Consider the following 23889-nt stretch of genomic DNA (forward strand, 5'->3'; position numbering starts at 1 on the left):
ATGTTAACTCTAACTCTCTAAGTACTATGTTTTTATTAGGCAGTTTTATAAAACCTCATGTAATAAAGATGTGCGCACTGTGAGCAGTGCTACTGTTTGGGAAATGGATGGAGGAATCTGTTCACTGTGATTCCCTGCAATGTCCCTACTCCTTGTGCTAGATTTCCCGTAGCTCACATTACAATGCCACACAGTGAACACTATCACCATTCACCCACGGGAATTCCACAATTCCAATTCTGCTGCCAGTCGATGATTAGTCATAAAATTGGTTCAGCAAAGGGCTGGAGTAGTGAACCCAAGGGAAAAAAATCTAAATAATGGACAAATACACACCATGCTGGAAGAATGTGGAATTGAAATAGAAAAGTGTACATAATCCAGCTTTACACGTAGTTGGAGACACACACACGCACACACGCACGCACACAGGCACGCAAAATTGTGCACCTATGATGCTGACGCAGGAGAAAGTATAAAGGGATAAGAAAATTATTGAGACATTTAAGTGTATAGCTTATATTGATCTTCATGTGGGATGAAACATTAAAACCCAGAAATGGTGGGGAACCAGGGATCATTGAGAGGACTTAGCAAATGAGACTTATAAGTGACAACTCCCCTGGAGCTGCTGGCTGCATACTGGGGTTCTGGAGGAGATGACCAAAGTTCTAGATTGCTCAAAGTTTAATTCCACTTGCAGCTTGGCAGACAATTTTAACACATGGGCTGATAAATAGCAAGATACATCTGTGCCACACAAGTGCTAGGCAATGACCATCTTCAATACTAGAGTCTACCCACTTACCTTTGGCAGACAATGGCATCAACCATTGCCAAATCTTCCAAATCCTGGTGACATTAATTGCAAAGGGCTTAGAGATCAAGGTACAAGGCAAATTGGTAAATTGGTTTATTATTGTCACATGTACCAAGCTACAGTGAAAATCTTTGTTTTGCGTGCCATCCATGCAGATGATTTCATTATAACTGTGGATTGAGGTAGTACAAGTGAAAACAATAACAGAATGCAGAATAAAGTGTTATAATCATAGAGAAAGTGCAGTGCAGGTAGTTAATAAGGTGTAAGGCCATAACGGGGTAGATTGTGAGGTCAAGAGTCCATCTAATCCTACAAGAGGTCCATTCAGTTGTCTTATAACAGCGGAATTGAAGCTGTCCTTGAGCCTGGTGGTATGTGCTTTCAGGCTTTTGTATCTTCTACCTGATGGGAGGGGGGAGAAGAGAGAATGTCCAGGGTGGGTGGGGTCTTTAATTACATTGGCTGCTTTAACAAGGCAGTATGAAGAGTCCATGGAGGGGAGGCTGGTTTCCGTGATGGGCTGGGCTGTGTCCATAACACTCTGCAGTTTCTTGCGGTCCTGGGCAGAGCAGTTGCCATACCAAACCGTGATGCATCCAGATAGGATGCTTTCTATGGTGCATCAATAAAAATTGGTGAGGGTTGAAGGGGACATGCCAAATTACTTTAGCCTCCTGTGGAAATAGAGGCTGTGAAGTCTATGTGGTTGGACCAGGACAGGCTATTGGTGATGTTCACTCCCAGGAACTTGAAGCTCTCAACTTTCTCGAACTCAGCACCGTTGATGTAAACAGGAGCATGTGCACTGCCCCCCTTCCTGAAGTCAATGACCAGCTCTTTTGTTTTGCTAACACTGAGGGAAAGGTCATTGTCATGACACCATGTCACTAGGTTCTCTATCTCCTTCTTATACTCCAACTCATCGTTATTTGAGATACGGCCCACTACGGTGGTATCTACAAACTTGTAGATGGAGTTAGAGCAGAATCTGACCACGGGCTATGGAAAGAGCATAGATGGAGTACTGGGTGCACTTTCAGTACCAATGTAATTACCTAAGAGGTCTTGCAACAGATGGGATATTATCCAATGAGCAGAGAATGAGTAGAAACTGTGTGTGCTCTCTGGAAGAACGAGCGATGATGTAAACATTTGATCATTATGTGGCCTGCAGGAGATAGCTCACCACCACCTTCTCAAGGTAACCAGTGACATGGAATAGATATGGCCTTGCCAGTCTTGCCAATATCATGGACAATATTATGAGCTGAATATTCTTCAACAACTTGCTCAAGTTTAACACTTTCTGTTGCTGTACATTCTAACTTGCTCAAGCACATACAACTGTGAAAAAGACTCTTCAACAAACTTGTTGACACCAAGAGTGTCAACAGATTGATGGAAAGTGTCCCACAATACACCTTTTGCACGAGTAATACTTCTATATATAACAAAACAGCTTAACTTCCCCATGGGATTTTCAAGGCCTCTCCTGTAAGAATAGTTACATCTCTTAGCAGTCACATTTTCCTCTCCAGTACCAGGCTCCCAACTGGATTACTCTCTGAACACAAATAACAGGTGCACCCTCCACCTTCCTCAGCTTGTTGTGTTTGATCTTAAATAAATCGGTTTGAGAGACGTACCAACTCCCTGAACCCATCCCATCTCTGCAGTGGAGCAATCATCCTGAAACACGGTGTGGTGTGCTCACCGTTTTGGTCCTCCGTCTTCAACATCGGTCTCCGGTTGTCAATTCTTTCCTCTGAACAATAAGTCCAGCATCATAATCCGCTAAAGGAAGAGTTCCTGCCTGCTTTACCCAAGCTGCTGCTTTCACTTCAAAATCCATTTCCCTACACTTGCTCCATCTGCTAAATATTTCATTATTAAGTACATTTACAATTCCTCCTCAAAACTTATTGCAGCCTCTGCCTCATTACCAGTTTACACAAATGCATGTTTATGCGCATCTTCCACAAAAGCAAGCTGACTTAATTACACCTACTCAGACCACATCCTTACATCCCCCTTCCTTCATCCACATCTAAATTAATGCTTAATTTTGGGATAATTTTGGAACTGAGTTCCCCAGCCTTATAACTCTTTACATAGAGCAGTCCTCTGCTCCAAGTCTTCATTTTGCATTTTGTATTTGGCATCTAGACTTTCCAGCTTGGTAAGACAATCTGCTTACATCCAGCCCACCTCATCCTCTAACACCTTGTCAAGCACGATCATGAAATTTGCACAAAGTGCACTAGACCACATCAGGATGAGAGGTAATTTGCTGCTCAATGAAAAGCACTGGCCTAAATGTTGAGTGCTGTTGCACCCATTTTACAGGCATAAGGTAGGCACAAGGCAATTGGCATGGCAGTCTGCATGTATGTGCAAAATTGGAAACCCATTGCTCACTCCTCTGGCTCACATAGAGGGTTGGAATGTATTTAAAGAACTAGACGATAGAAAGATCAAATTCAGAAACTCCAGGGGAGGCACAAGCATTGAAGAAATGCTTCTTTGAAATACGTTCCCAATGAACCTAGTTAATGTTGGCCTGATGGAAAAAAAGAGTTGTATGACCATATCATTGGTAAGTGGGCCAAGAGGTAATAAGGGTATGAATAACAGAACACAGTGTAGCTCATGACTCCTGAGCTGCTGATACAATGTCAAGCCAACAAAAGCAACCAGTCAACGATGATTAATGTAGTTCAAGATATAATTGGACCAGGGAGGGTTTGCAGAGTCTTAGCTCGAGACATGAAATAAGTAGGCCTGAAGTCCATGACAGGTTGGATTGTAGAGGTCCAGGGAAGGATCAAATGACTTACTGCCATTTCATGCTTACTTAGTTTATCTGACACCTCCTCCTAATTAAAGCACTAACTCACTGGTGAGAGAAAACTGTATAGTAAAGCTCCTGTGTCCTATAGAATCTCTGTGCTTCCCTGCCCAAATAAATATACCTGGAAAAGATTAGACAAACCAGGTATGTGCTCACAGGCAAAAAGAAGTCACACCTAGAGAGTGGGAAGAAGTAGAGTTACAGGCAAGGCATTATCTTCTTTCTTTGGTAGTGAATGAAGTGTCAGCTTCCATAGAGTCGTACAGCACAGAAAGAGGCCCTTCAGCCCACCATGTCCATGCTGACCACTGTACTTATCTATCCTAATCCTGTTCGCATTAGGTCCATATCCTTCTATGCCCTGGCAATTCATGTGCTTGTCTAGATGCTTTGAAAAGATGTGAGTGTATCTGCCTCCAACGCCTCCTCAGGCAGCGTGTTGTAGATTCCAACCACCGTCTGTGTGAAAAAAAATTCCCTCACAGATCCCCTCTAAATGATTGGCAGGTGTGGTAGCATAGCAGTTAGTGTGACGCCATTACAGCACCGGTGACTGGGTTCAATTCTGGCCACTGTCCGTAAACAGTTTGTACGTTCTCCCCGTGACTGCAAGGGTTTCCTCAAGGTGCTCCGGTTTCCTCCCACATTCCAAAGACATATGGGTTAGGAAGTTGTGGGCGTGCTGTGTTGGCGCCGGAAGTATGGTGACGCTTGCAGGCTGCCCCCAGAACACTCTACGCAAAAGATGCATTTCGCTGTGTTTCGATGTAGATGTGACTAATAAAGATATATTATCTTATCTTATCAACCTCCTCCCTCTCACCTATAACTATGCCCTCTTGGTTTCGACATCCTCACCCTGGGGAAAACGATTCTTATGATCCACCCCATCTATGCTCCTCATAATTCTGCATACCTTATGGATCTGGAGCAACAGCCTTCTTCTGTCGGTCATTTTATTTTCCAAACTTTAGCTGGTGCAGGTGAAACTAATGTGGCAGTTGTAAGGTTTGTGTGCTCAGTGGGTTCTTGACCTTGAACAAAGTCCGTGGCAGAATGTACGGAATGATTTACGAGGAGCTCAAAAGCATCCTGTGTTTAAACCAGTGCTTTTCATTGAGCAGGAAATTACCAGTCACCCTGATGTGGGTTAAAATATAGTCACAGTCATACAGCATAGAAACAGGCCCTTCGGCCCACCATGCCCATGCCAACCTTATTACCCATCTATGCTAATCCCATTTGCCCACATTAGGACCATACCCTTCTATGCCTTTGCCTATTTCAGTATCTAAATGTCTCTTAAATCCCGTAATTGTATCTGATCCCATCACCTCCTCTGGCAGCGTGTTCCATATTTCGACCACTCCCTGTGTAAAAAAACTTGCCCTTCAGATCCCCTGTAAAAATTCCTTCCTCTCAGCTTAAATCTTTCGGAATCCTAGATGCTTACAAAAGAACATTTATAAGAGAGATAAGATATCTTTATTAGTCACATGTACATCGAAAAACACAGTGAAATGCATCTTTTGCGTAGTGTTCTGGGGGCAGCCCACAAGTGTCACCACCTTCTGGCGCCAACATAGCATGCCCACAACTTCCTAACCCATACGGCTTTGGAATGTGGGAGGAAACCGGAGCACCTGGAGGAAACCTACGCAGACACGGGGAGAACGTACAAACTCCTTACAGACAGCGGCCAGTATCGAACCCCAGGTCACTGGTGCTGTAATAGAGCTACACAGACCGCTACACTACTGTGCCTGCCCATTGGGCCATTTACAGCAGGCCATTCAGCCCATCACATCTGTGTTAGCTGGTAAACACCAACAGGGCCTATTCCATTTTCCAGCTCCTGGCCTGCAGCTTCTTGCAGAACCAAGTACTTCGGAAGTGTGCTTTCCAGCAACACTTCCATCAGTGATCTCTGGATCCCATTCACTTCTGGGTGAAAAAAATTTTCCTCACTTCCCTTCTAATCTCTTGTACTCAGCCAATGTGGCCACTGGTTATGACAGTAACTTTAGTATGACCATGCGACTGGTTGAGATAGTCTAGTTGGATGGAGGTACCAAAGAACTGGGGCTGTGCTTATTGGTAATAGGAGATCTGATGGAGGCAGTCAAAATCAGCAGCCAAAAGAAATTGGAAAGAAAATTGGATGGTGGAGTCTGTGAGTAGAAGCAGAAATTTTGGGTTATCACAAAAATAGGAGTGGGAGAGATCAGGAAGAACTTCTTTGCACAGAAGGCTGTTAGGATATAATAATATATGATACCCAGCCAGTATGAGCAGTGAAAAACCGAATCCATAAACATTCCTATGTAACATTTCTGCGTGCAAGAAAGAAATGAGGTGGCAAAGTGGTGCAACTGATGGAGCTGCTGCCTCAGAGCACCAGAGACCAGGCTTCAATCCTGACCTCTGTCTGTGAGGGGTTTGCATACTCTCCCCACGGCCACATGGGTTTCCTCCAAGCACTTTGGTTTCCTCCCTCATCCCAAAGACGTGCAGGTTGGTAGAGTAATTGGTCATTGTAAATTGCCCCCAGCGCATCGGTGAGTGGTCGAATCTGGGAAGGGTTGTTGATAATGCAGGGAGAATAAAATGGGATTAATGTTGGATTTGTGTAAATGGATGGTTGATGGTTGGTGCCAAAGGGCTTGTTTTGTTACTGTATCTCTGTGACTCTATGAAAATATTACAAGGATAATGAGAGTAGATGGATATCTCATTCACACAACTGGCACAGATTAGATGGGCTGAACCCTCAAAATCGATGACCTGCGAAGAGGACAAGAGCAACAGGAGCATGGGAACAATGCCGCCTACAAGTTCCCCTCCACGTCGCACACCATTCAGGTTTTGAAATATATCCCCACTCTTTCTTTGTAGCTGGGTCTAAATCCTGGAACTTCTTCTCCAGCAGCATTGTGCAAGAGGACAATTCAAGATAGCCATTCACCGCTATGTGTCAAGAGCAAGAGGTACAGGCAATAAATGCTGACCTTGCCAACAATGCCTGCATCCCAAAAGGTGAGCAAGAAAACATCACCTTCTGCACAGCAGTAGCTAATGAGTTGAATTTTCACAATGTAGTTTGAAGGTTACGTAACGTAGTTCAGAGGCTAACATTGATCATTCAGTATCCTCCACACATCAGCTGTGGAAGTACTGCAGCACCCTTGGCTTTAGGAACGTTTTATCATGTCTAGCACATAAATTCTAAGAATATTCTTTGAAAGTGGCCGGTTAGCTGCTTGTGCCAGAGGCAAGCATACAACACAATTACTAGGAAAGACAAGGAAAGGAATGTATGAAGATAAGTTGTGGGATAAGCACTAGATAAGCGCTCCACTGGGAAAACACCGGCGGAAGTAAAAGACTGTGGATACAGCTTTCCGATCATTGTAACCCTTGCTGAGTACAGGGGGCACTTTAACAGTTTGAAAACTATTGCCGGCTCCAACTTTTAACTGCTTAAAATGGTGCAGGGATTCATTAGGATGGATGCTGAGAAGTTATTTATTGCATTAGAGTCATAGAGTGTAGTGTTATACAGCATAGAGGCCCTTTGGCCCAACTCATCTATGCCAACCAAGTTGCCTACCCGAACTAATCCCACTTGCCTGTGTTTGACCTATATCCCTCTAAAACCTTCCGTATCAGCGTACCTGTTTAATTACAAAACATTGTAATTGTACCCACATCTACCACTTCCTCTGGCAGCTTATTCCATCTACCTATCATCCTCTATATGAAAAAGTTGCCTCTCCGGTTCCCTTTAAATCTTTTCCCTCTCATCTTAAACACATACCCTCCAGTTTTAGACTCCCCTACTCTGAGAAAAAGGCTGTGACCATCCACCTTATCTATGCCCCTCATGATTTTATATACCTCTATAAGGTCACTCCCTCAGTCACCTGTGCTCCAGGGCTATGCTCCAGGGAAAAAAAGCCCTAGCCTATCCTGTCTTTCCTTATAACTCAAGACCTCTGTTCCCGTTAACATCCACGTGAATCTTTCCTGCACCCTTTCCAGTTTAATGACATCCTTCCTATAGCTAGACAACCAGACCAGAACAATATTCCAAGTGTGGTCTCACCAACATCGTGTACAGTTCTGACATGATGTCCCAACTCCCGTGCCCTGACCGATGAAGGCAAGCATGCCAAATGCCTTCTTCTCCACCTTGTCTACCTGTGTCGCAACTTTCAGGGAAACATGTACTTGTACCCCTAGGTCTCTCTGCTCTACAACACTCTTCAGGGCCCTGTCATTTACTGTGTAAGTCCTGCTCTGGTTTAACTCATCAAAATGCAACACTTTGCACTTGTCCAAGTTCAATTCCATCTGCCATTGCTTGGCTCACTTTCCCTGTTGATCTAGATCCTGTTATAATCTTAAACAACCTTCTTCACTGTCTACTGTACCACCAATGTTGGTGTCATCCACAAACTTACCAACCATGCCAACTACATTCTCCTCCAAATCATTAATACAGATGACAATCCACAGTTTACCCAGCACCGATCCCTGTGGCACATCACTAGTCACAGGCCACCAGTCTGACAAACAACACTCCACCACTACCGCCCTCTGACTCCTTCCACCATGCTAATTTTGTATCCAGTTGGCTTACTCACCGTGGATCCTGTGTGATCTAACCTTACAGACATCCACAGCAGAGTGGCAAAATCCTAAAGTTACAGAACATTGGAATGAAATCACTGGTGATCTTCCCACACAAAAGGAAATGGAAATTGGAAAGCTCACCTTGGAAAGGCTTGCTTTTATATGAAGAAAAAACTGCTGGAAAAACTCAGCAGGTCAAGCAGCATATGTGCGTCAGGGTATTGAACCGAAACATTAACCATCCCTTTGCCTCCACAGAAGTTCCTTGGTCTGCTGAGTTCTTCAGCAGTTTGTCTTTTGTTCCAGATTCCAGCATCAGCAGTCTCTTCTGTCTTGCATTTATAATAGTGCCTTCTGCAAACTCAAACCCTTCCCTCACCCCCACCCCGAAGTACTTTGCAACCAGCAAATTTCATTCTGAAAAGCATCCACTGTAGGAAAAATGGCACAACAGGATCCCATTAGCATAATGTGGTCAATAGCAAAGCTGTAGGCAGGTATATTACAAATCTGCTGGCCCCCTTCCTCCCCACAATAGGAAGAAGAAAAGCTGGGATGAACTGCATCCCAAGCTGCAGTGACCAACAGGACTGCCGTCAGCTTCAAACTTTGTCTTATTTTCCTTTCCACAGACTGCTGTTATAGAGTCATACAACACAGAAGCAGGCCCTTTGGCCAAACTGGCCCATGCCAACCAAGATGCCTATCCAAACTAGTCCCATTTGCCAGTGTTTGGCCCGTAACTTTCTAAACCTTTCCAATCCACGTGCCTGTCCAACTGTCTTTTAAAAGTTGTTATTGTACCTGCCTCAACCACTTCCTCTGGCAGCGGATTCCAGATATGTACCACACTCTGTGTAAAAAAGTTGCCCCTCACCTTCCTTTTAAAAGGGGCTTGGATGGGCACGTGAATGAGAGGAAAATGGAGGGATATGGGCATTCTGTAGATAGGAGGGATTAGCTATGTCGGCACAACATTGTGGGCCGAAGGGCCTGTTCTGTGCTGTAATGTTCTATGTTCTAAATCTCTCCCCTCTCACCTTAAACCTAGGCCCTCTAGTTCTTGCTTCCCCAACCCTTGGAAAAAGACTGTGTGCGCTCACCCTATCTATGCCCCTCATGATTTTATACACCTTTAGGATTACCTCTCAGTCTCCTACGCTCCAAGGAAAGAAGTCCTAGCCTGTCCAACCTCTCCCTATAATTCAATCCCTCACTTCCTGGCAACATCCTTGTAAATCTTTTCTGCACTCTTTCCACTTTAGTAACATCTGAAAACTTCTGCTGTTCACCGACCGTATCTCCAGTTTCCATTGTTTGTGCAGTTGTAACGTCCATTCCTTCATTCCTTGCCAAACCGATACTGCCTGAGCTAAGCAGTATTTCCTGACTGTTCTGTTTCCAATGATAAAACAGAGCTGTCACAATAATAGGGCTTTCAACACTGCTCTCTACCCTTGTAGAAAAGGGTTCATTGTGCAGCCATTCAAATACTCCCTTCTCATTTGCATTTAAGTCACTGCTTAGCTATCAGTTCAGTAACAGGTTGAACTAGTAACTAGTAAAAAGGACATTGTGCTGTCTTTTACTTGTTTAGAAGCTATGCAACCAACAATTCCAAAAGGTGCTGGGACTTTCCTTTTGTGTGTGCCAGTCAAGTGACTGGTATGATCAAGAATAAAATGGCCTTTGTTTAACTCAGAAGTTGTGTGTGTGACTTTCACAGACTGGTTTAGAATGAGCAACAGCAGCGACAGAGGATTGTCTGATCTATGGGCTGTTCCCAGGGACACACACAGAGACGGACATCAACCGCTGCTGAAAGGTCATCAACTCGGTGAGAGACACCCTTTGGTCAGCCCGAAACTTGCTGGTCTTCCAGCACTGCGAGATGTCCATAGGGGAATGCTGCGGACTGGCACATTCCAGGCTGCAGGAGTACGTGCTGAGGGACGCACTGAAGCTGGGTGCAGCCAACGCAAAGGCTCAGTGGGGAAGGACTACAGTTTAGGGTTCTTCTGCCACTAGAGAGGGAGGGGTGGGGTCAGGCGAGGAAGCCCCTTAAATATTGTAAATACAGGACTGGGTAGCCCCCAGGGACTCACACGTGTGGCATCGGTGCTGTTTTTTTTATATAAAAAGGTAACACTAATGAATGATCTGTACAAGAATGTAAAGGCTTGCACTGTTTTATAATTGTATATAGTTTGTCTTTTATTATGAATAAGGTTTATTTTGGAATTAAAAAAACAGCAGCGATGTTGAGAGCAGCTTTGCTCAAAGGCTGTGTTGTCACGGCAAGTTTCCTCGCCGCTGCCTGCCTCCAGCGAGTGGAGAGAGGTTGGGGACGGGGACCCAGAAGTAATCGGGCAAACGTTGTATGGCATGATCTGTTTGGATTTCACACAAACAAAAGCTTTTCACTGTATCTCGATACACGTGACAATAATAAACCAATACCAATATCGTGCTGTGCGGTAGAATTTCGAGGCTAACGTCACAATCTGTAGTTTTACTGTCACAAGACCTGAACTGGAAATGGGAAAAGGAACTTCCCTTTGGTGGTTGGCGTCCGGTTTCAGTGCCTTCATTGACTGCAAAAGCATTTAAACACTGGATGCTGAGTCATGGCCCTCCAGCTAATGCCCAGTCTCTGATGTCATCCTTGGCATGGACACTTTGGAAGTTTCTGTTGTCTGCAGATGGTTTTACAATCTGCTATTTCATATTGCTTCAAGCTTTGGTTTAAACTCAAGGCCTGCTATAAATTCCTGGCCTTTGTCCTTGCCCTGATCTCTGAGCCCCACCTCTACCGTTTTGATCTGTATTTCCTAATTAACCATCACCACTAAATGCAATGATGCAGTCATTATTCAGTCATGTTTATGTGGAAATTTTCTGTGTAAATTGGTTGCCACGGTTCCTGCATCAGAACAGTGACGAGACTTCAAAAAGACGCGTGTTATTGGCTGCAATGTGCCTTGGGATACCCTGTGGTAAAGAAAGGTGCTAGAGAAATGCAATTCCCTCTTTAGGCAGATAGCTTCACCTTCATTTTTTTTAAGCGAGGCTCCAGCCAAATTCCCTGGTTTTGTGTCTCTTCTTTTGTTTTCATTCTAAAAAATATTGGTGATTGGGGGAAGAGATGGGGAATGGAAAAGGGAGTTTTCCCTTTCCGGTTAGCCACTGGAAGCAATGTAGTGAGGATAGATCAATGGTGGAAGCATGAGCCTTAGGTGGTGAAGGAGCAGAGGTCATGCGACATCTCCAGGAATCTACCTCACCAGAGTTGGCAACCCTTAGTTATTTTGTATTCATTTATAGCACAAGGACATTGTTGGCAACGCCAACACTTGTTGCCCATCTCTAAGTCAAAAAGACAGCACGCTAGCTAACAAACAACACGAACGTGGCAGCTAGCAATATCCCCACTGATGTTTTAAAACACTTGACAGAGAACAACATCCAACACAAATTCACAGCCTGATCCCAAAGACAAAAAAAGCATGTGCTGGCACTTCAGAGACCTATAACTGTGACCATCTTTCAGAAAGAAGATAAATCTGACGGCAATAACTATTCCAAGCTCCATCACAGCAGGAGGTTACCAGGCAAACAGAGATTCTAAGATGTACTGCAAGCCTCCTTGATAAAGTGTAACATCCCCAGTGACTACAGGGAGACCCCGACCTCCGGCCACTTACAATGGTAAATTGGTTTATTATTGTCACGTGTACGGAGCTACAATGAAAAACTTTGTTCTGCATGACATCCATACAGATTATTTCATCACATCAGTGCATTGAGGTAGTACAAGGGAAAACAATAACCGAATGCAGAATAAAGTGTTACAGTTACAGAGAGAGTGCAGTGCAGGCAGACAATAAGATGCAAGGCCATGATGAGGTAAATTGTGAGATCAAGAGTCCATCTTAATGTACAAGGGGACCGTTCAATAGTCTTATAACAGCAGGATAGAAGCTGTCCTTGAGCCTGGTGGTACGTGCTTTCAGACTGCCTGATGGAAGGGGGGAGAAGAGAGAATGGAGGAGTAGTATGTGGGATGGCACTGTGAAACTCAGATCATCTATTGGAGCACCCCACCCCCCAAACTATCCAACTGTCTACCCAGTCAAGCCCCTCCTGACCCACCCAAGGCAGAGTCTGCAGATCCCACACAGACCCTACAGGCCACATGCAGTAACAGATAACAGCAAGCAGCTTTAATCTGGATGGTGTTCCAGGAAATTTGATCACATGTGGAAGGCCTACTTCAGTGATATTTAAAAGGGCCCTGCTTGACCAGACCTGACCAGTGCAGCCAGGAGTGTAGGTCCCCTTTAAGTCAATTAACACCCCGCACTAGTGAATCCTGGCCACATTGCCACATCAATCCCCCTCCATGCCCAACCATCATATCCGACTCTCAAACCCTACCACTGGATTGCTAATCAGACCCTCCTTCCCCATAAACTAACGTCCTGAACCAGGCCTTGATGGCCAATCCCCAAACCATGACCATCACCCCAATTGTCCCCTCCTCAAAACCCTGGATACCACTCTGTTGTCCTTGTCCTAGCTCCTGACAAGCTGCCGTCCACTGACCTCCTGTGTTCAATCTGCCACTGCCGAATGATTAGAGGAATGGCCTTTGTGCACAGTAAACATGCAACCCCTGTTGTATCCACACAGAGTCTTGGGCCTTGTCTACAATGGAATGTTTACTGTGACAAGCTCTGACACAAAACCTACAGTGGCTTGCTGCACGACGTTGGTTTAAAGTAATCAAAAAGCAAAAACTGGCAACTGTTAAAAGTCATAGAGTAATACAGCACAGAAACAGGCCCTTCTACCCAACTGGTCCATGCTGGCCAAGCTGTCTCCATGAGCTAGTCCCATTTACCTGCATTTGACCTAATATCCCTTTAATCCTTGCCTATCCATGTATCTGTTTAAGTGTCTTCTGCTAAAAATCTGAAATAAAATCAGAAAATGCTGGAAAGACTCAGCAGGTCAGGCAGCATCCGTGGAGAGAAATGCACAGTCAACGTTTCGGGCTGAGACCCTTCATCAGGACTCGAAAGGAAGAGGGCAGAAGCCAGGATAAAAGGGTGGGGGTAGGGGGAGGAGCACGAGCTGGCAGGTGATAGGTGAGTCCAGGTGAGAGGGGGAAGAAAGCTGGGTGGGGCGGGGGGCGGGGGGTAAAAGGGAGTGATGTGAGAAGCTGGGAGGTGATAGGTGGAAGGTGATAGGTGAAGGAGGAGGAATCTGATAGGGGGAGGACAGTGGAACAAAGGATTGTGAGGTTGGGGGAGGGGTGAAGGAGCCACAGGAATGAGGGAGAACAAAGAGGGGGTGGGAAACAGTGTGGAGGTGTTACTGGAAGTTAGAGAAATCAATGTTGAGGCCGTCAGGTTGGAGACTGCTAAGACAGAATATGAGGGGCTGCACCTCTAACCTGCGTCTGGCCTCAACGTGGCAGTAGAGGAGGCCGTGGACGGACACGCTGGTGTGGGAATGGGAAGCAGAATTAAAATGGCTGGCCACCGGGAGATCCTGGCTGTTGCTGGGGAACGGGGTGAAGACGCTTGACACAGCGGTCCCCCCAATCTGTGTCGGGTCTCACCGATGTAGAGGAGGCCGCATCAGAAGCGCACTCCTGACCTTGGGTGCTGTCAGTGTGGAGTTTGCACGTTCTCCCTGTGACCCCATGGGTTTCCTCCAGGTGCTCCGGTTTCCTCCCACATCCCAGGTTGGTAAGTTAAATAGCTGCTCTAACTTGCCCCGAGTGTGTGGATGAGCGAGAGAATCTGGGGAGGTGGTGAGTCGACGGAAATGTGCGGCAAATAATAGATCCTTGTAGAATCAGTGTAGATGAGTGCTTGACAGTCAGAACGGAGTCAGTGAGTGAATGGGTCTGTTTCCATGCTGGCTCTATGACCAAACCAACCTTCCCATTGGGACCACTGGTCTCAGTGCCCCAAAGCTCTGTATTCCTGCCCTGAACCTCTCCTGCTCCTTAAGGACTCTCCTTAAATCCGACCTTAAGTTATCAACTTCCTTCAGCAGTTTGTTTTTTTGCTCTGGATTGCAGCATCTGCAATCTCCTGTGTCCCCAGTCACTGATCTAGTCTCAGTTTTCTCTCCTTTCCCCACTGCCTCCACATCCTGCTGACAGCACGAACTGTTTACATCATTCCCAAGCCTGCCCCTGCCACCTGTTTACTCAGGCTGAGTGCTCTACCAATAAATACACTTCCAAAAATATTGTGAACATTAAAAAAACCAGCAGATGCTGGAAATCTGAAATAAAATATTGTGAATGTTAAAACAACCAGCAGACGATGGAAACCTGAAATAAGATGTTGTGAACATTAAAACAACCAGCAGATGCTGGAAACCTTAAATAAGATATTGTGAACGTTAAAACAACCAGCAGATGCTGGAAATCTGAAATAAAATAGTGAACGTTAAAACAACCAGCAGACAATGGAAACCTGAAATAAAATATTGTGAATGTTAAAACAACCAGCAGATGCTGGAAATCTGAAATAAAATCAGAAAATGCTGGAAGCTTATCAGGTCAGTCAGCACCAGAGGAAAGAGAAACAGAGGTAACGTTTCCATCAGAGACCCTTCGAGGAACATGAACTCTGTTCGTCTTTTTCAAAAATATTCCATTAGCTGCAAAACTTGGACAGGTGCATGGATAGGAAAGGCTTAGAGGGGAATGGGCCAAACGCGGGCTGAGATGGGAATCTTGGTCGGCATGGACCAGTTGGGGCAAAGGGCCTGGTTCTGTGCTGTATGACCGACTCTAAAACGCTACGGGATGTCCTGAAAGAGGAATCCTATACTTGCCCTTCCTTTTACAAGTGTATCTTTGTTACCCGTCGCTCGTTCTCGACTAACACCTTGAAATCTAGTCGATAGTTAAAGCCAAGCCATCCAGGGGTTAGAATTTCTTGACGCAAATGGAAATCCAATCTCTCAGCCCTGCTCAGTTTGGGCTGAAACCGACAGCGTTTTGTTGGACACGGGGATTAGAGGTTACTAGATAAACCAGATAAAGTTAAGATAGGAGACACAGGATAGGATCTTACTGAGCGGCGGGACAGGTTCGAGGGGCCGAGTGGCCCACTGCTACCCCCTACGTTGCTGACAGATACCCGGCGACTGCAAGCCGAGAAGTCCTGGAGTGAATGCGTCTAAACTCTGTCCTCCCACCCTGAACCTCCCCTGCCCCTTCAGGACTCTCCTCAAGTCCGACCTCCAGTTACCTGCAGGAAGTCCTGGAGTGAATGAGCTGTGGACTGGCGAGCTCCCGGCTTCACAACCCGTGCAAAAAGAAATCAGCCTTTTAAAAAAAAGTTAATTATACCTCAATCCTCCTTTTTAAATGCACGTTGACGTCTGCAGGTCAGCGAGTGTTTCGGAAAGCCGGTGCCAGCGGTCATGGCTCACGGTGAAGTGCAGAGTTCTCGGTGAACGCGCCGCCGACCTTGACACCGATGCTGCAATGCAGGAGGGGCAGGGGGACTCACACTCGCCGCTCCCCCGGAAAGTCGCGCAGAAAATCCGGGCCGTTCAGCGACATGCGGCTGGGTGAGACTCTGACACTTCTCTCCCTTTTCTGTATATCTGTCTCCATCTCAGGAGACAAACCATCCACCGACATCTACCATAAGCCCACTGACTCCCACAGCTCCAGGACACATCCCCCCCACCCTGCCTCCTGTAAGGACGCCATCCCCTTCTCTCAGTGTTTCCATCTCTGCAGTATCTGCTCTCAGGAAGAGGCTTTCCATTCCAGGACTTCTGAGATGTCTTCCTTATTCAACAAATGTGGCTCCCCACATTCCCCACCCCCCCCCCCCAACCCACACAGGCAGAGCAGATAAGATGTCTTTATTAGTCGCATGTACATCGAAACACACAGTGAAGTGCATCTTTTTTGCGTAGAGTGTTCTGGGAGCAGCCCGCAAGTGTCGCCACGCTTCCGGCGCCAACATAGCACGCCCACAACTTCCTAACCTGTATGTCTTTGGAATGTGGGAGGAAACCGGAGCACCTGGAGGAAACCCACGCAGGCACGGGGAGAACGTACAAACTCCTTACAGACAGCGGCAGGGAATTGAACCCGGGTCGCTGGCGCTGTAATAGTGTTACGCTAACTGCTACACTACCATGCCTCATTTCCTCCACTTCCCACATGTCTGCTCCCATACACCTCCCCCTTCCTTCCCAGACAGAAGAGGGCAGAGACATGTTCTCAACTCTCACCCCACCAGCCTCCGTATCCATATCATCCATCGCCATTTCCGCCAGATCCAACGGGATCCTACCAGCAGTTACGTATTCCCCTCACCCCCTTCCCCCCCCCCCCCCCATGCTTCCTGCATGGACAACTCTCTCCATGACTCCCTGGTCCACCCAAGTACAACACTTGTCTGTTCATCTCCTCCATCAGGGACCTAAACCGTCCTTCCAGGTGAGACAGAGATTCACATGCACCTTTTCCAACCTGGTCTATTGCATTCAGTGCTCTCAGTGTGGCCCCCTCCACATCGGCGAGACCAAGTGTAGACTGGGCAACCATTTTGCAGAGCACCTGGGTTCTGGCCATGACAACCATCTTGAAATTCCATTGTATGTCATTTCAACTCCCCTCCCCATTCCCACACTGACCTGTCCTTGGACTTCAGCACTGCCAATGGTGAGGCCAGACACAGACTAGCAGAACAGTACCTTGTGTAGTCTATAATCCATTGGTATGAACATAGAATTTTCCAATTTCAGTTAAACCACACCTGCTACATTCCTTTCCCACTCCGAGCAGTCATCCTGAGGATCTCTCCCCTTGTTCACCTCTTCCATCCCTTCCCTCGACTCATCGCCCTCCCCCACCTGGTTCTGTCTGCCCTTCACCCATATACCTATCCACCTGGGTTTCTTCTCCTTGGTTCACCTTTCCCATTTCCTCCCCACCTGGCTCCATTTGCCTGTCATCCCTCTGTTTTCTGGTTCCACCTATCGCCTACCAGTCTCAACGCTCCCCCACTCCCACCTTGCTCCATCTGCCCGTCACACAACAAACCCCTACCCCACATCTAGTTCCAGCCTCTTTCTCAGACTTCCCTCTCGCTTCTATGTACAGGCTATCTTCCCTCTACACTCAATCCTTATGCAGGGTCTCAATCCGAAAAGTCCGCCGTCCCTTTGCCTCCATAGATGCTGCTTGACCCAGCATGTTTTTCCAGCAGTTTATTTTCTGCTCCAGATTCTAGTATCTGCAGCCTCTTGTGTCTCCAAGATCTCAGGTGAAACTATCCCAGGTGAGGAGTTAAATAGCAAAACCTTTGAACCTGGCATTTTCTCTGTATCTTCTACACATGCTGTTTTGTTTTTGCAGTGTCCAAGGGACAGATGAAGAGAGAGGTTGAGCAATAATGGGAGAGACCCTCTGTTGGCCACTGACACCCTGGACCACGTTGTTTCTCCAGCATGGTCCCTGGCACAGTCTGCCACTGACCTTATCGCATGTGCCACTTTCAGCAGGGATTTTATAAAATAAGATATCTTTTACTAGTCACATGTACATCGAAACACACAGTGAAGTGCATCTTTTTGCGTAGAGTGTTCTGGGGGCAGCCCGGAAGTGTCGCCATGCTTCCGGCGCCAACATAGCACGCCCACAACTTCCTAACCCATACGTCTTTGGAATGTGGGAGGAAACCGGAGCACCCAGACGAAACCCACTCAGACACAGGGAGAATGTACAAACTCCTTACAGACAGTGGCCGGAATTGAACCTGGGTCGCTGGCGATGTAAAGCGTTATGCTAACCACTGTTCTCTCAGTCCATGGCCAGCTGTGCTGACAGAGCGACTTTGACATTTAAAGCTATCATTTAAATCAAATGTCAGGAAAACATAACACTGAAATAATTAAAATTACTAAAAATGCTCAAAAGTTGAAAGACTGAACAGAACAACTAAAATACTCAAAGTAATTTAATTAAATCTTTACACACCTTACCCCCATCAGACGATTTCTCCCATTGATTTCAGTGTGCTGGGTTGACCTGTCAATGCATGCATTTCACCGCACGAGAGCAGTGAAATCCACAGAAATTCGCACTGCCTTGTTGGAGTCCATAGGGAATCCAGTGACCTGGATGATCCTTGGCTACAACCTCCACTTGGAAATAGCAATATGTGTCGGCAGATTCCTCTGGATCTCAGTGGAAGATTTACTAATTGGTGATTAAATCTACAAAAAAGAATGAGCTTTGCTTAACCTAATTGCTTTTCCTGTTACTGTTTATTTTCCTCAATAATTCAAGTTGGTTTGTAGATTGTTCCTTCAAATCCTCCATTCAAGTCATTGATAAATTTTAGCTTTACAACTCACTGTTAGTAAGACAACCATACCCAACTCACTCCCCCCAGTGTAGAAACTGATTAATTATACCCCTCCTTACTAGCTTAAGATTGATATCCTCCTTATCATTAGGTCCAAACACATACTCTTCTACAAATTTGTTTGCTTTTATCCCAAATTAGTTCTTGCAACAGGGAAAAATTCAAGTCTCTCTCACTTCTACACTCAACCATCCCATTTCCCTCTTTGCTGATCTCCCATCCATTCATAGACTCAGTTTGTCTGCTCAGCTTGTTCACCACCACCCCATCCTCAACTGCTGTCTTCTTTTAATATAAAATGTAGAAGAGTACAGGAACAGGCCATTCCACCCATGATGTCTCTGCCAACCATGATGCCAAATTAAACTAATCCCATCTGCCTGCACATGATCCAATCTTCCTCCACTCCCTGTCTGTTCATGTGCCTGTCTAAATGCCTCGTAAACCTCACTATCACATCTGCTTCCACCATTTCCCCTGGTAGCCCATTCCAGGCACCTACCACTCTCTGTGCAAAAAAATTTGCCCCTTAAATCTCTTTTAAACTTTCCCCCTCTCACCTTAAAGCTATGCCCTCCAGTATTTGACATTTCCACCCTGGGAAAAAGTCTCTTGAGTATCTATCCTATCAATGCCTCTCATAGTTTTATAGACTTCTATCAGGTCGCCCCTCAGCCTCCGACACTCCAGAGAAAACAACCCAAGTTTTTCCAACCTCTCCTTATAGCTAATACTGTCCAATCCAGGCAACATCCCGGTGAACCTCTTTTGCGCTCTCTCCAAAGCCTCCACATCCTTCCTATAATGCGGTGACCAGAATTGCACACAATACTCCAAATGTGGCCGAACCAAAGTTTTATACAGCTGCAACATGACTTCCCATCTTTTATACTCAAACACCCTGACCTATGGAGTCAAGCATGCTGTAAGCCTTCTTTACCACCCTATCTACTTGTGTTGCCACTTTCAGGGAGCTATGTACTTGTACCCAAGACCCCTATGTATCTCAATGCTCAGGGTCCTGCCATTTACACTTGACCTCCCAAAATTCAAAAACACCTCACACTTGTCTGGATTAAACACCATCTGCCATTTCTCTGGCCACACTTCCAATTTCCACTTTTATCAGCAAAACTTAATCGTTGCTTCTGATTCTGTACCCTGGCAAAATACTCCTGTTTGACCTTCTCTTGACTGACCTTGCACTTTAACACCATTTGGTGATCCACTGGTGGCAGAGCAGTCTAGTTATGGGGGTGGGGGTGGAGTTGGTTAGCAAGAAGCAGAATGATGGGTATGGGGGCTGGGAGAGTGAGTCAAAGCTTCACCAACATTCAAGGACTTACAATCCTACAGCACTGAGGCTCCACTCTCCTGAATTACCTCCCCAACATTCATGGTCATACAGCACTGAGGCTCCACTCTCCTGAATTACCTCCCCAACATTCATGGTCATACAGCACTGAGGCTCCACTCTCCTGAATTACCTCCCCAAATATCTTTACATCTACCTCTCTCTGCCCCTTTCAAAGCAATCACTCTGACCAGGCTTTTCATCACCAGCTCTACTCTTCCATGCACCTGTGAATGGCATAGTGGGCTTTCATTGTCTTATCACCTGTGTCACACAGTTAGCTGCTACCCCATTCTGTTTGACGCAGAGAGGTGGTGGGAGTGGAGCAGGTTCAGGATAGATGAGTTGAGATGAAATACCTCTGTGGATTAGGCCACTTTATTTGGGCAGGCAGGTTTAGCCCACTTGCACAGTTCATTAACAAGAGGGTTCAAAATAACAAGCCCCTATATTTAAGTCTGTTTTTTAAACTATTTTTTGGCAAAGCCACTGTGTTACAATAATTACATTCGTCATCAAAGGAACACAATTTAAAACTCTTGATTAATGAAGCTGCTATGAAGATAGATCACGTTGCGTTGGGCATTGAAGTTGTACCTCTGTACTTTAAAAAAAAGCCTCAGCAGGGCTAAAACTTAGGCACACAACTTCAATGATTTGTACAATGATACAGGAGCTTACGCAGCATCGTACCTTATCAGGGGTTTGAAACTGTGTGAACCAATGTGTGAGCTATTTTTCCAAACTGATAACGTACCTGGTGGGTGCAATACGGCCTCCGCCAGTTTCTTATGCTCTATATGACTCTCCTTTATGTCGCACCCTTATCTGCTAATTACTACAACTTTTCGACATGATAGCAAATTCCTTATTGATTGGAATGCAGTGATTATCTTTTATTTATGGCACATAGTTCTGCTCTGCTGCCAGACCACCAGCCTATTCAGTCTTCATCAACAGATGTAACTACTCAGTTGTGATGTCATCCTTCTGAATCTTTACTGCAGCTTCTCAATGCACCTTCATCCTTTTTACAATATGAAGACTATGGAATGTAGGAGATTGAGGGGTGACCTGAGAGAGGTATATAAGATCATGAGGGTGAAAGCACATAGTCTTTTTCCCAGGGAGGGACTGCTAAAAATGAGAAGGCATAGGTTTAAGATCAGAGGCAAGAGATTTAGAACCATAGAACAATACAGCACAATACAGGCCCTTCGGCCCACCGTGTTGTGCCGACCTTTAAACCTCGCTTAAGACTATCTAACCTCTTCCTCCCACATATCCCCCTATTTTAAATTCCTCCATATACTTATCTAACAATCTCTTGAACTTGACCAGTGTAGCTGCCTCCACCACCACCCCAGGAAGCGCATTCCATGCACCTACCACTCTCTGGGTGAAAAACCTTCCTCTGATATCTCCCTTGAGCCTCCCACCCATTTAAAAGGGACATCGGGGCAGCTTCTTCACGCAAAGGGTGGTGCGTATTTGGAATGAGCTGCCAGAAATAGTGGTTGAGGGGGGCACATTAGCAACACTTAAAAGCCATCTCGATAAGTACATGGATAGGAGAGGCTCAGACGGCTATGGGCCAAACGTGGGCAGATGGGACTAGCTCGCTGGGCAACACAGTCGGCATGGACGAGTTGGGCCAAAGGGCCTGTTTCCATGCTGTATGACTCTATAACCAGAACCATGTGCAGTATTTGAAGTATGATCTCACCAAAGCCAGATACTTTCAACTCCATCTGAGGCCAATGAGACTACCTGACTCTCATTTTGAAATCAGTTTCTGACAATGGGAGATGAATTTGGTGAGCAATGCCCCACTCAGAGTTAATTGGGTTCAACTTAGGCAAGAGCTCAGTTCAACCAATCCATGGCACTTTTAATTTTCTAATCAATAATATTAATTGCCAGTTTTTGTGCACAGTTCTCCAAATCTATGTCCTCATTTTGTGAGACTCCTCACCAGAGCATTTTCTTGTTGAATTTACCCAAAAGATTGTCACCCATCGTCAGGACTTAATGGCAGGGGAGGGGAGCACCAGAGGTGCTGCAGGCTGGGCCTGCAATTGGGATCACAATCTCTCATTGTCGGGATAACAACCTTCTGGACATGAGTATGGGATTCAGGGGTACGGTGACTGCAGAGGCTGGCACATCGCACTTTGACGCTTATTTGCAATTAGTGAAAATGAATGCCTCATATGAACAAGGAGCAAGAGTAGGCCATGCATCCTTTCCAGCCTGCTCCAACAGTCATCATGGCTGATCTTTGACTTCAACACCATTTTCCTCCATGATCCTTTGTTTCCCTTAATGCTCAGAAATCTATTGAACTCAGTTTTGAATGAACATAACAATTGAGTTTCCACAGCTGTCTGGAGAAGAGAATTCCAATTGTCCTCTGAGTGAAGAAACTTCTTCTCGCATTAGTCTTTCATGGCCAACTCCTTTGTTTTCAAGCCAAGACCCCTGGTGCTAGACCCCTCACCCAGACGAAACATCCTCCCTATATCTAGCATTTCAAGCTCTTTGAGTCTGTTGTAAGTTTTGATGAGATCTCCACTCGTCCTGTAAACTCTAACGAATACATTTCAGTCTACTCAATATCTCTACATTCCACAAACCCACCATTCCAGAAATCAGTCCAGTGAATCTTCCTTGCATCCCCCTAATGCAATTTTGCCCCTTTTAGATCAGGAGACCAGAACTGTACACAATACTCCAGGTGCAATCTCACCAAGGCCTTAGACAATTGCTTTTTCCCTACCCCCTTGGTAATAAAGACCAACACACCATTAGTGTAGCGGTTAGCGTGACGCTATTACGACGCCAGCGATCAGGGTTCGATTCCCGTCGCTGTCTGTGAGGAGTTTGTACGTTCTCCTGCGTCTGCGTGGGTTTCCTCCGGGTGCTGCGGTTTCCTCCCACATTCTAAAAAAGACGTACAGGTAGGTTAATTTGGGTTTAAAATGAGCGGCGTGGACTCGTTGGGCTGGAAGGGCCTGTTACCACACTGTAAATAAAACTTTAAAAAAAATTAATTGCCTGCTGCACCTGCATGTTGGCCTTCAGTGACTTGTGTACAAGCACACTGAGGGCCCTTTGAGCATCAACAACCCAACTGCTCACTGCTTAACAAATATTCTGCTTGCACCTCACATTTTTCCGCATTATATTAGCGCCATAGAGTAATACAGCACAGAAACAGGCCCTTTGGTCCAACTTATCCATGCCGAGCAAGATGCCATTCTAAGCTAGTCCCATTTGCCTGCGTTTGGCCCGGATTCTTGCCCACTCACTCATCTTGCCTATTTCCCTTTGAAGCCTCTCTTCATCCTCCTCTGTATTCACTATCCAACCTAGTTTAGTATCATTAACAAACTTGGAAATATGACATTTTGTACCAAATCATTGATATAGATCATAAGTAACTGGGGCCAAAGGACACCAGTAGTTCAAGCCAGCCAAACCGAGAAAGATCTGCTTACTCCCACTCTTTGCTTTCTGTCCAATAACAAATTCTCAACCCATGTCAGTGCATTATCCCCAGTTCCATGTACTTTAACCCTATTAACCAACTTTCTGTGTGAGATTTCATCCAAAGCTTTCTGGAAATCCAAATACACCACATTGACTAGTGCCCCTTCTAGTCACCTTCTGAAAGAACTCCAGTAGATTAATCAAACATGGTTTCCCTTCATAACTCAATGTTGACTTTGCTCAATCCTATGATTCTTTTCAAGGAGTTCTGCTCTTACATCCTTCATTACAGATTCCAGTGTTTTCCCTG

At 45.6% G+C, this 23889-nt stretch overlaps 1 protein-coding gene across 7 annotated transcripts in view; it reads right to left on the bottom strand.

Moving 5' to 3' along the window:
- The window catches only part of LOC127567449 (leucine zipper putative tumor suppressor 3), a 340413-nt gene that overhangs the window by 40469 nt on the left and 276055 nt on the right, over positions 1 to 23889 (bottom strand). For 3 of the 7 annotated variants that reach the window (XM_052010358.1, XM_052010359.1, XM_052010361.1), the window contains exon 2: positions 22893 to 23030. The exons of 3 other annotated variants lie outside the window; for them this stretch is intronic. The gene's annotated coding sequence lies outside the window, so the exon portion shown is untranslated. Of the gene's footprint in view, positions 1 to 18347; positions 18582 to 22892; positions 23031 to 23889 lie in introns of all 7 variants that reach the window. One more of the 7 variants, XM_052010362.1, reaches the window with a different exon arrangement.

This window comes from Pristis pectinata, chromosome 2 (assembly GCF_009764475.1).
Source record: "Pristis pectinata isolate sPriPec2 chromosome 2, sPriPec2.1.pri, whole genome shotgun sequence".
NCBI classification, from domain to species: Eukaryota; Metazoa; Chordata; class Chondrichthyes; order Rhinopristiformes; family Pristidae; genus Pristis; species Pristis pectinata.